This window comes from Octopus bimaculoides, chromosome 11 (genome assembly GCF_001194135.2).
Source record: "Octopus bimaculoides isolate UCB-OBI-ISO-001 chromosome 11, ASM119413v2, whole genome shotgun sequence".
NCBI classification, from domain to species: domain Eukaryota; kingdom Metazoa; phylum Mollusca; class Cephalopoda; order Octopoda; family Octopodidae; genus Octopus; species Octopus bimaculoides.
In genome coordinates, this window is record NC_068991.1 from 16,436,229 (window position 1) to 16,437,243 (window position 1,015).

Here is a 1,015-nt window from a genome sequence, read left to right on the forward strand (position 1 = left end):
ACCACATGGTTCCGGGTTCAGTCCCACTGTATGGCACCTTGGGAAAGTGTCTTCTACATTATTTACATTCGACGGATATTTGTCCTCATCTTGTTTGTTGTTAACACAACGTTTCGGCTGATATACCCTCCAATTTCCCCAAACACACTTGAAGAAGGCTGGACTGTATATCAGCCAAAACGTTGTGTTAACAACAAACAAGATGAGGACAAATATCCGTCGAATGTAAATAATGTACATAATTCCTCATCTCTTAAATATAGAACAGAAGTATCTTCTACTATAGCCTCGGACCGACCAAAACCTTGTGAGTGGATTTGGTAGACGGAAACTGAAAGAAGCCTGTTGTATATATATATATGTGTGTGTATCTGTTTGTCCCCCACACCATCGCTTGACAACCGGTGTTGATGTGTTTACGTCCACGTAACTTAGCAGTTCGGCAAACGAGACGATAGAATAAGTACTAAGCTTACAAAGAATAAGTCCTGGGGTCGATTTGTCCAACTAAAGGCGGTGCTCCAGCATAGCCGCAGTCAAATGACTGAAACAAGTAAAGGAATAAGGTAAGATGAAGGAAAACCAGTAATGCTTCTCTGCGCTTTCTCCTAGAGATATGGACACACACACACACACACACACACACATATATTTGCAGTGCCATTACTTTTCCATACATTATGCTTCACACCTTTAATTCTTGCTTGAAATATTCCATCACTCTACAATTCAATGAGATTCTCTTCCAAACAAATATCCCCATGAACGAATATTCTTTTCTACTCTAGGCACAAGGTCCGAAATTTTGCGGGAGAGGACCAGTCGATTTATTCGACCCCAGTACGCAACTGATACTTAATTTATTGACCCCAAAAGGGATGAAAGGCAAAATCGACTTCAGCGGAATTTGAACTCAGAACGTAAAGGCAGACGAAATACCTCTAAGAATTTCGCCCGACGTGCTCACGTTTCTTATTTCTTTATTGCCCACAAGGGGCTAAACATAGAGGGGACA

General features: G+C 41.3%; 1 protein-coding gene across 1 annotated transcript in view; it reads left to right on the top strand.

The window, feature by feature from the left end:
* The window catches only part of LOC106869716 (uncharacterized), a 54,837-nt gene that overhangs the window by 6,357 nt on the left and 47,465 nt on the right, over positions 1-1,015 (top strand). The window lies entirely within an intron of this gene.